Source organism: Zonotrichia leucophrys, chromosome 7 (genome assembly GCF_028769735.1).
Source record: "Zonotrichia leucophrys gambelii isolate GWCS_2022_RI chromosome 7, RI_Zleu_2.0, whole genome shotgun sequence".
NCBI lineage: Eukaryota > Metazoa > Chordata > Aves > Passeriformes > Passerellidae > Zonotrichia > Zonotrichia leucophrys.
This window is the reverse complement of record NC_088177.1, coordinates 27,712,376-27,727,023: the sequence shown is the minus strand read 5'-3', so window position 1 is coordinate 27,727,023 and position 14,648 is coordinate 27,712,376. Positions and strand designations below refer to the sequence as shown.

The following is a 14,648-nucleotide window of genomic DNA, read 5'->3' as shown; positions in this document are numbered from 1 at the left end:
CATCCCTAAAACTCATGACATTATTAACCTCTGTTTTTCAGCATCTAATACATGTCAGTAGAAAAACAGTTTTAATAAATGCATCCTGGAACATTCAGTTTGGAGCTAAGGTACCATGTGTGAAAAGGAAAAATAATGATAAGTGATAAATGGGATAAAGATTTTAGGGAAATTTTATTGTATTTAATTAATCTACCATTTTTACTAAGTTGCTTTCAAGTGAAATGGCTTTTTACCAACTCCTTTTGAAAAGGTTAGAAGGGTATTCCCTGAGCTACAATCATTAGCATATAGATGTCTCTGAGTGTTAATTTCTGTTTTCACTGAATGAATGTAATTTAAAATGAGGCCCTTTCAAATCAGTTAACTTTGGCCATTTGAGGAAGATAAGAAAAACGGACTCAAGCATGAACCCCAGCAAAACCTGCTTCTTAAGGATAAATATATGTGACTATTTAAGAGTCTCCATAGCCACACACTGCAAATGATAGATTTCAGGAAAAATATGAGAAAAGGTGGATGACAGGATTAAAGTCCCTCCACTAGGTGATAGAGTCCATTAATAGGGTTAACAATAACAAAAAAGAAAGGTTATTTTTAGAGTTCATTTTTAAAAAGAGAGTTGAATTCCAGCCTAGAAATTACAGTGGTGGCAATTAGTTTTATACCTACAGCAAAACCTACAGTATTGAATTTCTCCTCTGTCAGTTTTATGCAACAAAGGAAGAAATTCAGGAGCTGATCCATCTCCTAAATTAATGAGCAATACACCAACTCCTCTTCATCTGGATAAGGCTCAGGACTCGGAGTTTTTCATTTAAAAATAACCCAGTACATATTCAGTATGATGTACTATGAACCTCTGACACAGCTGTGCATCTAGCCTGACACATGCCCCAAGAACACAGGGTTTCTGTTCAGTACATTCCTAGCATATATACACCATAGAACATGGTCAATAAAGATACAGAATATTTCACAAAATCATGCCTTCACCAGAACAGAACTCTTCTGAAATTATGTTTTTCTCCAGAGATAACTTCTTGCTTCAATGTTTTTAATTCATGGGAGAAAAATGAGGCAAGCAATCAATGTCTGTCCTGGAGAACAGGAAATAAACACGAAATTTGGGAAAGTGATTTATACTAACCTACACAGAAATGCCACCTGTTCAGTTAAAGTTACAAGGTTTCTGTTTATATTTAATTTGCACATACTGAAATTATCACTGCCATATTTTGGTTGAAGTCCTCAGAAAACATGTCTGCTCTGAACACACCAGGATCTGGAGAAGTCAGACCCAAGCCACACCATTTCCTTGGGAGCAGCAGATCCCTCAGGTGTGGCAGGCACTAGGAAAGAAATGAAGCCCCAAACTGCCCATCCGATCAGCATTTTACTACTGCGCAAGAACATAATTTTGTTATCAAAATGCTTAGGCAGAGCCACAGACTGAAAATCAACCCTGAGCAGTCCTATCCCATTCCCATCCCATTAGCTACTCACGCGACCCCTAACACTAGAGCCATATCCCATATCACTGGAAGGTGGTCTCATGTTAGGTACAAGGGGATTCGCCCCCATCCACACTCAGGAATTGCTTATGATGCTGTATGGTAGGTTATTCATTAATCCGGAAGCAATCCTGGAATTATTGATAATGCTGTATGATAGGTTATTCATTAATCCAGAAGCAATCCTGGTGGATCCTTCTGTTTGAAGTTTGGTAAGCAGGGCAAACAATAAAGAGAGATAGGGATAAGGGAATTGTCGAGCTAAGCACGATCAGAGCTAATAATGTCAAACTGACCCTAAGAGCCGTGCCAATGTCAAACTGACCCTAAGAGCCGTGCCAAGCTATGGGAACCAAGCCAAGTACACCGGGAATTGACCATATTAGGATAAGAGTTCAAAAGTTTAAAGAGGAAGACTCATCAGAAGACCCTTGCCCATGAGGAAGGCACCGAAGGACCACCAAGAATAATCCTCAAAATAGATGTCTCCGCCCACGCTCCGCCTACACCACGCCTCTTATGAATATGATGTAACCCTGCACCCAAGACTGTATAAAAGCTTGCTTCTGTTATGAGATAGCTAGAAATCCCTTTTGTGATTTCTCCAACGCGTCGTAATAAAATACCTCCTGTCTATGCTGACTTACTTGAGTCTCTTAGGCAGTTATTCTCACCTTTTGGGGCAAAATTCGGCATCAGAAACCAGAAAAACCATTTTTTCTTTTCACCCATAGAAGATATGATGATATTAGGGAAGGAAACAATGCATTGTTCAAAAATCAAAAAACAGGAGTAAGAGGAGTGACTAATGCCTTGCCAGACCTCTGTTCAGAAAGGGAGAGTAGCAAAGGCCACAAGATTGAGTCTGATAGATAAAATTGAAAGTCAGACCACACATACATCAAAAACACAACCTAAAAATCCACAAACCCCTGCTTCTACATTCTTGTTCATCAAGAGATTAATAGAAATCTTGTAAGCTATTTCTCTTTGCCACTTCTGCAAACTGCTTCATTAAATCAACTGAAGATTCCTGTTGTAGGCTATACCTGATGGATTGGTCAAGAGAGAAGTCAATTTTTCCTTACATATAATTTTTTTCTTGTTCCCTACTTAATAATCGAAATCAATTAATTATACCCAAATAACCTTTAGGTGGCAAAGTCACAGAATACCCTGAGTTAGTAGAGACCAACAATGATCATCAAGTTTGACTTGAGTTCTGCACATCGCCAAAAATGATACCATACACCTGAGAACATTGTCCAAGATCTTGACCTGTCAGGCTTAGTGCTGTGACCACCTCCCTGGCGAGCCTGTTCCAGCATTCAACCACCCTCTGCATGGAGAGCTTTGCACTAACATCCAACTTAAACCTTCCCTGACACAACTTCCAACCATTCCCCTGGGTCCTAGTGTTGGTTACCAGGGAGAGATCAGCTCCTGCTCTGGCACTGGCCCTCATGAGGAAGCTAAAGACTGCAATGAACTCTCCACGTCCAAGCTGAAAAACCAAGCAACTTCAGCTGCTTCTCATCCAACTCCCCCTTGACCATCCTCATGGCCCTCTTCTGAGCACCCTCTAATAGCTTTATTATTATTCTTATATTGTGGCACCCTGCACTGCACACAATATTCAAGGTGAGGCTGCCCCAGAGCAGAGCAGGACAATCCCCTCCCTTATCCAGCTGGAAATGCAGTGCTTGATGCACTCCAGGACAGGGCTGACTTTGGCTGCCAAGGCCCTGCCAACTCATATTCCACTTGCCATTGACCAGGATCCCCAGGTCCCATTCCATAGAGCTGCTATCCAACCCCAGTCTGCAAGGGCTGCCCCATCCCAGGTCCAGCACTACAGAATCCAGCATTCACCCCTGTTCTAAACTTCAGTGAGGCTGGTAGTCACCCATCTCTCCAGTTTGTGAAGATTTCCTGTTAGAGCCCCTTTGCCCTCAAGGGAGTCAACAGCTCCTCCTAATTTAGCATCATCAGCAAACTTACTATACCTTTGAGTCCTGCATCCAAGTCAACATTTACCAAGGGAGGAAATCATGCATAAAAAACTCCTGACAATTACGCAGGCATGACAGACTACTGATTTGAGTTCAAATTAAGTTCTCTTCCTGGGAAAGGTAACATCTGTGCAAACTTTCCCCTCCAGGTGCTCTAGATAATGTGTCAGGATCAGTTCTCTTGCCTCAGACTTCCCTCTTCTCTACCAACAGCCAAAAGACAGGCCAGCTGATGTCAGCTGTAATATGGATACAAGATTATTTGGACTTGGATTAAGACCAGCAACATGGTATATGAAATAAACTGAACAGATGGTAAGAACATTCAGCTTTGATATTCTTTTTTATCCTGGTCACTTTTCTGCATCAGACTTGCTTGAAATATGCTGATTATGCAAACCCTGAAAATAAGCCTTATACTCTTCAGATAAACATACATACATTATGCAATCTAATATTGCAACAGCAAATACATAACCAGGCCAACTCCTAGCTGGTATTACTATGAATTGTTGCTAATAAATCCAGCTTGTTTGAACAAGTTGTGCAGTGGATGTGCAGGTACTCAAGTCTCTAGTGTTGGGTGTGAATTGCCTAGAGGAGGAGGGATTTCCCATATACAGAATTCTTCACAAGATTTCCTAAATTTACACCATTTAAAAGCATTACCTACACTGCACATTGGCTTCTACAGCACTGTTCTATGAATAAGCAGAATTTACATCCAAGTGAAAGCTATGAAATCGCCTTCAAAAGTTACAAGCCTATCTGTGCTATCCTTTGGACAGAATTTTAAACAAATTCTAAATAAACATTTTTATCTTGGTTTCTAACCTGAAAGATATTCAGAAAAAGCATGATATACTTTTTACTCTCATTTATATCCCTGAAATTCCATTTTTCTTTGTAAGTTTTACTACATACAGTTCCCACAGAGTTTCAAAAAGTTCCATAATGAAATTTCTTCACATCATCCCTTCCACAACAAAAATTACTAAAGTACTCCTATGCTTTTATCATACCTATAAATAAAGAAATACCATCATATTCTGTATTTTTGCAAGGCTCTTAGTATAAGTAGAATCCCTGTAGCCTGTTCTTAGTGTGTCTGAAATGTGCACAGTCTTTAGAAATGCAGATAATCAAAAAAAAGAGCCACTAGGGAAACAAAGTGATAACATTAGCTAATGCCACACAGTAATGTTTATTTAACAAATCTGTGTTGCATGCCTGACATTTCCCCTGGCATCAATTTATTTTGTTTTGCTTTTCTCTGATAGTAGCACAAATGCATTTAAAATGTAAACTTGTTTTACACCTACCAAAGTGTATACACAATATAATAAAAGCATATACATCTTTTTTAATATCTTAAGGGAATACATACTGGAGATGTGCAGAAAGCCCAGCTGCCTAAGTAAACGATCTAGATTATGGAAAATGTTCATTTTTAGCTTTCCCAATAGCTACTAAAACTGCAATTGCCAGTGCACTGTACATCACTGCATTATGTTATTTATAAAGTGCCACAATGTGACAAAATGATGCTATCCATCAGGATCCAATCTTAACTGAAAGTGGCAGGGGAAGTGGTGTGGATGGAAAGATATCTTCACAGACCATTCAAACTGGCAGTTTGGAATAGTTACAAATGGCAATTTTCAGAAGTTTAATTTACTGGTCATTTGTAAAAGTGTACACAAATGACTCAATGAACCAAATTAGAAAAAAAAAATTTCTACTTTCAAACTTCTCTGTAATCAAGCCATCTCTTTCTCCACTTTCTTTCCAGACAAAGTTCATGCTGCTTCATTCATCCACTCACTTCATTAGAGTCCTAGATTTGTCAGCTTTTCTTTTCAGGATCAGTACCTTTCTTGATTTAGAAAGCCAGCCCAGCCACTTGTCTCAAAAAAATACTATTTATTTAAACCTTTTTCTTGATATCCAACAGTCTCTGCTGCCTCGCTGGATTTTTTCTGAGCACTGACAACCCCAATTTTACATCTTCTCTTCTAAAATACTTGTTATATCAGACAACACCAAGGATGACACAGGACAACACACCAGGCAGGATGACATCCTCTCTCGTGTATACCAATAATCTATTTCTACACTAACCATTTTTTTGTTTTAAATGGGAAATAAAGTGAATTTGAATTCAAAGTATTGGGGAAGAATAACCCTGAGGCATGCATATGCAATGATTAGGCAGCAGTTAGATACTACCACAACAAAAACACCAGTTCAATTCTCAGAGGTCACAAAAAATAAACAGTATTAAAAACTAAAAAAAAAAAAAAAAAAAAAAGGGAAAACAACAAAAAAAATATATTACATTATTTTTTTAATCGAAATACTCACAAGCCTTTTCTTTTAAATGTAGCTCGGACTACCTCATAAAAGAGCCAAGAGGAATACAGAAAGTATTCAAAAGGGAGACAGTTCAACTCTTCAACTGCTCCCTTTTCCAGCAGAATTCCACCCATATCTATGAAGTAACAGTTGCTGAAGTAAAGCACATCACCTGCTCTACTTGTTGCTTATCAACATATTGAGAAGCATGTTTAAAAAGACACAAAGAACTTTCTCCACATAACAAGAACTGCAACTCTTTGCCTGAGAGGGAGTGAAATTCAAGAGTCTAAGTGGGACCAAATAGCTGCCAATAGTTCATAGTCCAGTAATAACTAATTAAGAACAGACAAGGCATAGCCTGCTGAAAGAAGGTCTCTAATGACTGACTGGTTACAAAAGGAGACCCAGCATTTTGGGAATGAGGTGAGAAACCTTTCTTCTCAAAGTAGCTGTTCCTAAAAGAAACAGGTACTCATTTTCAATTTGTTTAATCTCATCTCTTCAGTGCTCCATTATGCTTTCTTCATCTCTCCTGCAGAACCAGTCAGCTTGCATTTCTACCTGTGACAATCATCAACAGTTTCCCAGATGCAGGAGTTTGGGGCAGAAGGTTTCACAGGAGAGAGGATACATCAAAATAATTCTTTGACCCAAAGGAAAAAATAGTCTAACTCAGTTAAATTACCTCCAGTTATAAGCCAAAGTATTGAAAAATTAAAGTAAGCTAACTGGAAAACTAAGTTTAACAAGGAACTGTAAACACCTAGGTAGTTTAGACTAGACATGAAATTAATACTAAAGGTTTACAGTTTTTTTAAACCACACTTAAGAAAATGGGCCTAGCTATAGATAGAATACTAGCTATAGGATAGAAGTCTTACTGTTACTATTTCCACAGCAGAATCTGGAACAATACGCTAGGATATGCTGCCATATGGTCATATTTGCTCAGTTCCCCAGTTCCATCTATTTTCTTCTCCCTTACAAGGGCAGCTTGAGTTGCACAAAAAAAAAAAAAAAAAAAAAAACCTAAATCAAAACTAAACAATAAAAAATGCCAAAAACAAAACACAACCCCCACACACAACAGAAAACCCAAAGAACAAAACAAACAAACCCCAACAGCAACAAAACCAAACCTACAAACCATTACATGAAAAGATATTAGTCTAGGTATAATGCATCACCTAAAGACCTGTTGGCCTATATAAAAATATCACTTTACTTATTTGACTGATAACTCCTGTACATGGCAGGAGAAAAAAACAAAATGAATGCTTGCCCAAAGACATACCATCTTTTGCATTACAAATAATGAAAGAGTCTGCACATAATAGTCACAGCTAAACGCCATTAAAAGTACTCACAGCACACATTTGGTACACTGCTATACTCTGTTAGTATTGTCACAGTACATAGGTTGTACTTCAGAATATATCTTGCTGGGTACCAAGAGTCTAACACCTGAACATGTTCATGGAATTATTTTTGAGTCTGCTGTCTTAAAAATAGTTTAAGGTTCAGTGGAAAACAAACAACTGTAAGCACACTTCCCTCTCTGACTTCAGTGTACCACACCAGCATGATTTGTTTCCATCCATCACCAGGACCAGCAGTAAATGAATTGGCAGATATCTCAATTTTTAAGTGGAAGACATCTCAGTGGCTACAATTTTGAAGTGGCAGACACCTACTTCTTTGGTGCTCTTTTTCAGTTTCATGTACTCCTGCTCACTATTTCCTTTGCAGAAAACTCTAGTCTTTTTTGGTTAGCAGAGAAAAACTGAAAATCTTCCACAGAAAATTGTAATCACTATATTTATTCCACATTCATCAACTTGACATGATGAGCCTTCATTGTTCTTCCTTCTAAAGATGTTTTTCCAGCACAAACACCAGACAACACAGAAATGTTTAGGTCAGACTAATGTGTTACTAGCTGTAGGCTACAGTGTTTTATTTCCCTTCTTCAGCGCCAGTGCTGTTTATCCTCATACAGCATCACTCTAGACCTTTCTCTGCCACAACTGTTTTTCCTAACCTGTTAGTTGCCCTTGTCTAGATCTGTCATTGCCTCTATCCCAAGCTCTAAAACTTGGATAGGAAATCTTGAATGTTACTACTTGAATTCCACAGTGTAATCATTATATGATTTTGGACATGTCAGCTGAGGGCAATGTGCAAGAGCCACTACTCTTTGAAGCCTCACTTTCTCTTGGGTGTCTACTACATAAAGAATCTCCCATGCATAATATGACAGAAAAAGCTAAGTTGGAAAAACTTCATGGAAGGGACCCATGAAGATCATCAAGCCCAACTCTTAGCCCTGCACAGAGCACTCCCTAAGAGTCACACCCTGAGCATTGTCCAAAGCCTTCTTGAACTCTGTCAGCTTTGGTACTGCAATCACTTCCATGGGAAGCCCATCCCAGTGCCCATCCACCCCCAAGGTGAAGAACCTTTTCCTGATATCCAGCCTAAATCTCCCCTGACACAGGTTCATGCCATTCCCTCAGGTCCCACCACTGGTTACAAGAGCAGTCACCATTTGTCCCTCCAGCTTCCCTCATGAGGACATTGAAGATTGCAATCAAGTCTCCCCTTCTCCAGGTTTACCTCAGCTGCTCCTTATAAGGCTTGCCCTCCAGATCCTTCACACATTTTCATGGCCCTCCTTTGGACATTGTAATTTGGATGCATAAATTTAGGTTTTGACTTTTTATTACTCAACACCAGAAAAAAAAAAAAAAAAAAAACAAAACAAACACAAGAAAACCTCAAAAAACAAAAACAGCAAACACAACCCACTCAGACTGAGGGTTGTTTCCTTGCCCTGCTCATATCAAAGATACCAGAATGTGCTACAAATAATAAAACTGAGGCAGCAGATTAACTCAATACATAGGAAAGTAGTAATATGCTGGGATTCACTGAGAACTGCTGCTGTAAATTGAAATAATCAATTTACTCATTCCTCTTCCCACTACCCACAAATAACATATAGTATAATGAGAGATGAAAATCTGTTTGAGACTAATTAGAGATAAGGAAGTGCTTTGCACAGGTTCTCCTTTAGCAGATGGTTTCCACTAGTATTTACTAATAAAAGCCTGTTTGAGGTGCTTGCATTCAGTTAGATTGGAGGAGGCAAGAAACAGCACAACTACGTCTGCAATTAATTTCATTAGAAAGAATCTGTGTCAGTACTGTCCAGGAACTTCGTAGGTTTTATGATTTCCTTTACTCCATGCAGATTTATTTTCTGCAGTGCACATACCTAACAGCCTTTCTGTAGCAAAACTGGGGATTTTGGCTGTGAAGACAGTCTGAACTGGAGTCCCTGTTAATATACCAAACACACACATATTAATGTGAACCCTTGAGGATAGTATTACCTCTGTCTTTCATTTGTCATCAATGTAAACATATTATCCACCTATCAAAAGTTTTGAACAACTACACTGTGACAGGTCAGTTAATGTATCAAAAGCTCTCTCATAAACACTGTTTCTGTTGGCACTGTACTAAATCATCTCAAGTGTCATCAGATTATTTTGGCACCCTTCCTCTGTCTCTCCTGTTCCTTATTACATCATTGCCCAGAAGGAAATATTTTCTATGAAAAATATTTTAATTCAAGTAGTGGGGAAAACAACACAGCCCTGGCCAAATGTCTAAGGTAACATACATTTAAGCATATATAGCAAATCCTTCCCAAATAAAGTACTATCATGTAGAACCTAGAAGCCATTTGCTAAGTATGACAAAATTCAAGTAATTAGATTGTACACAAACATTTTACATATTAAAAGTAACCACAAAAATATCTACCTACTCAAAAAAAAGGACCCACCTCCCCTCAAAAAAAACGAACACAAACAAACAAAAACATACTTTGTGTTTCTTAATGCCAAAGAACCATTTCAACCCATGGTCTTGTCCCTTGCTCAGATCCTCTCCATCACCTGATGACTTTTTGCCATCTTCCTGTGCTCTTTCTGGTGGGATTTCTCATTACTGATCTTCACTTAAAATTATTCTATCTTCTAAATACCATCTTGGTTCCACCCACACAGAGCAGACAAGTGATTCGTTCCTCCTCCTTCCTCCCACACCAGTGAGAAAACAAACCTGAGGTCAGGACTGATTGTTTACTTTGCCTCAGAATCTGCATCCACAGACAGAATACTCATCTCCCTTTGTACCAATTAGACTTCCACAAACTACATTTATATCAAGTCTCTACTTTAATGAAATCATCTTAAATATGGGTACCTTAAATGTCCTCTGGCAGAAAGGCACCAAAAGAAGAGACTGCCTGAGATGATCTTGTGCTGCCTGTGAAGATTATTACACGTCCAGATAGAGCAGGAATAGAACAAGAGAACCTCTTCACTAAACCTACCGCTAGAGCCAAACAATTTAAACTCACATCATGAATCTGGGGAACAGAAATTCTTCACAAGAATACTGTAGAGAGGTACAGTTTATGGACAGGTCATTACATTTGTTTAAAAAAGAAAATACTGGAATTATTGAGTTTATTTGCTATTTTGAGCCTGTAGACAAATTATGCATTTTTAAAAATAATCATCTGCATTATGAAGTTTGTCTCATCATGAATGATTCTATAATGCACTTTTTAAACTGTCCCAGTTATATATGTGAAAAGAAACTATAAAAATCAGAATGAATGAACAATTCTTAAATTAGTACAAGGGCAGAGCAACAGCTTTTTTTCAAAAATGGCTTTTATGCTGAACATGTTTGCAGTTTTCAAATTTATGGGTGTAGCTGTCAACATGTATATTCACTTTTAGAATAACATCCTGGCTTAATGAGGTCTCCTGGAATGATTTATTTTAATAAAAAGTTAACATGCTTACATATGTGGTTTCCACCTTTCTACTTTTTTTAAATATCTAAGCTACTCTTCAACAGAGATACCATAGCAAAGTTTAAAAGTAAACTTCACAGCCCATTCAAATACTTCAACACTTCAAAGTCAGCTTCCAATAAAACTTTCAAGTAACAATTGTCAAAGCTAACTCCTAGCAAGCATAGATCCATATCTTCAGCCAGAAATCTAAGCCAGAATAGAGTACAAGACAGCCACATTTTAATTACAATTACATAGCATCATACCAAATGATGCCAAAAGAGTAAATAGAAGACTTCCTACTAGTCTCTTCCTCTTTGCTCAGGCCTCACAATTGCAACCCATGGGATGTGTACACCTCACTTCTGTCTCCCCATCTTTCCACCTGTCTCCAGTTTATACTGTTTTTGTTAGGCAGAGCATAAGATGTTTAGATTCAGATAATCCACACAACCCCTTCAGAACAAAACCTCTCCAACAACATCAGGCTGCCAAGCGATGATTGAGAATTATCCAGTAAAAACACCAGTGCTTCACTAATTCAGAATTGCTCCATGAGACTCCACAAGTCGCTGACAGAATGGATTTCAGATCCATACCCATCCCTTCAAGAATGTCTCAATTATGGGTCAAACAGATTAAGACTCCTCTCCCACCCCAAGCAGCTGAAGTAGTTGTTCTTCTCTAATGTATTCCATTGCATCTTCTCATTCACTTTTCTCCTTTTCAGGTTCGAACTGCTACAGATCACTTGGCTAAACAGCCATGGTTCTGTAGCTTTTGCCTGGAGATTGTTTCCTCTAGATCCATCATCACTGTTCTCTTCTTTGAGAGATCCCTATTTGTTTTGTTTTTCTTCTCTTGTTCTGCCCACAACCACTCTTATATACTATAAAGGCAAACCATTCCACTATAAAGACGGTCAGCGGAAATATTTTTTTGTTTTGTTTTATCTGTATAACCTAACATAGCAGAGTTTCTCCACCATCACACTTACTTGTGAAGAGTCGGTATTAGACCAAATACACATTTCTCCTACAGTTACAACTTTGAAAACATCCTGAACAGTACATATGCATTAATCCATTAAATATCACTCTTTCAGCACTAGATTCAGCAACTACAGAACCAATGCTGTTTCCAGATTACATCAAAAATTTGTTCAGAGAACAAAAAAACCTCTTTTCTAACGAAAAATATCTAGCAAGATACATGACAAAAAATACTCAAGAAATTAATTTCTGCAGCTAATAAAATGTAATTAGAAAGAATTTTATACACAAGAAGACATAAGTTGAAAGCTGAGAAGAGCATCAATAGTTAACACTATTGCAACTTCTTGGATAAGTGTAATGGCAAAAGCAAATTCATTCTTCCCTGTGTTTCTAAATCCATGCTGAGTGATATGGCCTGATTTCAAGTGGAAGTAGAAGCAGAAGTGGAGCACACATTCCTGCAGACAAATAAGCATTTCACTTCACCACAGAGCAATCTAGAATTTGTTTGTTGCCAACTCCCTTTACCAAGGAGTAACACAATTGAGCTGTACCTCTTTTCCATGGGAAAACCTTTAAGCCCCACCTGTACTGCTGGTACTCTGAACCAGCTCATTAGTTTTATTTCTAGCAAAGCAACAGAAAAAATTAGATCATTCCTTTACAGTGATGAGGAATGAAGAACTTGTTGTTTAAAAGTGTCACACATCTTACACTTTCACAAGGCCAAGGCCACTTCAAATATAGATTCCTACTGCAAATTCCTTCCTTATGGGATGCTCAGGGCCATCATGAGAGAGGTTTGGTTGGGGTTTTTCAGTGTTTCTTTTTCTGATGCACACACAGTGCAGGATAATAAGCATAAAGAGCAATACCAATGTACAAGAGAAAAACATTCTTAATTTTTAGTTCAACCTCATATACTGCTCTTCATTTACTTCAAAAATAGAGCTAGATATGGTTCAGTCACAGTGAACCCAGTGACCACAGTCCATCATTAAATATAATATCAGCTACAATTTCCACTTCAGCAGCAATTGAAGTATCACCTTATTACACTTTGTAAATTTCCACAAGCCCTCCAAGTTATTTTTGACATCTTTGACTCTGATCCTGCCAACACTTACACACATTATCTTAAGCATACAGAAATCTGTAGCATTAGGCACAGCACACAAAGATGTACATGCATCATTTAAAAAATGAGGACTTCTAATTGTTTAGTACCGAAGTAAACCCTTCCAGACGTGATGTGTACAGGTTAGGAAAAATCACTCCAATAGCATATCTATTGTTGTTCCAAGCGTTAGCATCTCTTAAAATTCTCTCAGTACCCTTCCATCCTCCTACACATATCACCTCCTTTACATTCTCCTTAAATGCCTAAAAATAACTAGCTATGCATATGGTCTGAGCACCACAGCCCTATACCATATAGCTGGGGAAAAAAATATTTTAGTTTGCATAGCTGACCTCACATCCATCATCAGAAGACATTTTTCCATGAGTTATTTCCCAGAACTTGAACATTTAGTTTAGGCTGCAGATTTGGCAATTGCAAAGTTCCACACTATTTAGTGGAACAAGTTTTTTTGTTAAAAACTTACCACATCAAGCTAAAAATTAGCAACAAAATAAAACAAACTCACAAAATGTGAACGCTTCATGTCTTTTTTCTCCCACATTGTAAAGGGATTTAAAATTATATATTTCATTTCCTTCATTTTAAGGACTTTTTCCTTTTAGAAAGTTTTCACTGACACTAAAAACCAGTCTAAACTCATGACCTCACACAGCAACACAGCATTCTATGCCATATTGAGGAATGGGGAACTAAACATTCATTCTTTGTTCAGCTTCAGCCACAAGGAGAAAAGCAGGAAGCACTTCAGTCAACTTGCTCTCAACATTTTTCTACCAACATTCTTTCTCTAGCAAATCCTTTTTCATCTGCTCCTTCCCTATCCCCAAGAAGGTGACTGGTACACTAGAAGGGGAAGCTGAAGTACCTTTGTCAAAAGTGGCTGTTTGGAGTTAGTTCAGAGCAAGGACATCCATGTACAATGCGTCTCTGGGAGCACTGCAGAAATGCTTTCCAAAGACTGCCTTCTTCTAAAGTCCCTAGGCCACAGTCTTAATGTCTCACTCTCAAAGAGGCACACCTTCCATTTTACCCAAAGAACAACAATTTTTACTTAGAATTATCATCCCCAGTGAGCTCCTAGCTATGCAAGCTCAGTGGGGACAGCAACGCAAACGCTATTGTTGGGTCTTACTCCAGTAAAGGCTTTGCTGCAGTTGTGCTGCCTTCTGCAGCCAGGCTTAGAAACACAAACAGCACTTCGTGGAACTCAGGCCTAAGTACTGCTATACAGAGCTTAGCACTTGAGAATAAAGGCACCCTACTTCAGAAAAAGGAGAGAAAACCAAAAAGCGGCAACACAACAAATGCATGACAACCTCCAGTCATTATTTTCCTTTCCACCCCAAAGCCACAGTCTTTAAAAAATAAAAATAAACAATTTTACTTACTTTTCATAGCAGCCTCAACCCCACACACACCTACTGCTCAAGCACCACTGGCACATATTTTTTTAAGGGCAACTCATTAACTCTGACAATTTCCAGCTGGTGGGGCTCATCAGCCTCACTGAGGGGCAGCTACTGGGGTTGCAGGAGGTTGGGCAGCTCTCACCCCCCCCTTGTTCAGGCCCTCCAGGAGAAGCTGGGGCAGGCCCTTACCTTCCTTCAAGCCTCATCCGCAGCACCTTACCCCTATGGTGTGCCTGGGCCATCAGCTCTGGCCTTTGGTGGCACTGCACCAGGCAGAGATGGAAGGAGAGGGAGAGAACAGAGAACTGGGTGTTGAGTTGTGCTCCTCACCCAGCAC

The 14,648-nt window shown here is 38.7% G+C and overlaps 1 long non-coding RNA gene across 1 annotated transcript in view; it reads right to left on the bottom strand.

The window, feature by feature from the left end:
* Positions 1-14,309, bottom strand: part of LOC135450620 (uncharacterized) — an 83,177-nt gene extending 68,868 nt beyond the window's left edge. The window contains exon 1 of the long non-coding RNA XR_010441118.1: positions 14,291-14,309. This is a non-coding gene — a long non-coding RNA (uncharacterized LOC135450620). The remainder of the gene's footprint in view (positions 1-14,290) is intronic.
* Between the last annotated feature and the right edge of the window lie 339 nt (positions 14,310-14,648).